Raw genomic sequence first — 442 nt, forward strand, 5'->3', positions numbered from 1 at the left:
CAAACACCGCACGGAGTTCACTCTGCACACTTACCCAGCAGGACTCAAGTCACGGCAGATACAAAGCACCAGCCAGAGCCCGTCACCGGGCACAGGCTCAGCGCAGTTCCCACGCAGGGGACCTGCTCCACCTTGAAGGCCACACAAGTCACCCCTTGGTTGGGCCTTGCAAAGCTGGCCCACAGGAGGCTGTCAGCCAGCCCGAGAAGAGGCCCACTTAGGAGTCCAGGAAACCTGCCCAGCAGAGCCAGAGGGCGCCGAGGTCGTTCAAGCGCCGGGAGCGAAGGAGGCGAGAAAACCACACGGAGACGCCGCCCGCGCGTGGGCAAGGCCGCGAGGTCGCCCGCCCGGGAGGAAGCGGCGGGGTGTCGCACCTCCCAGAGCGGACAACAGTGCTGGAGCCGAGCACGGCGGGGCGGGGCGGGCACAGAAGGAGCCAGGC

This window comes from Oryctolagus cuniculus, chromosome 11, assembly GCF_964237555.1.
Source record: "Oryctolagus cuniculus chromosome 11, mOryCun1.1, whole genome shotgun sequence".
Classification (NCBI taxonomy): Eukaryota; Metazoa; Chordata; class Mammalia; order Lagomorpha; family Leporidae; genus Oryctolagus; species Oryctolagus cuniculus.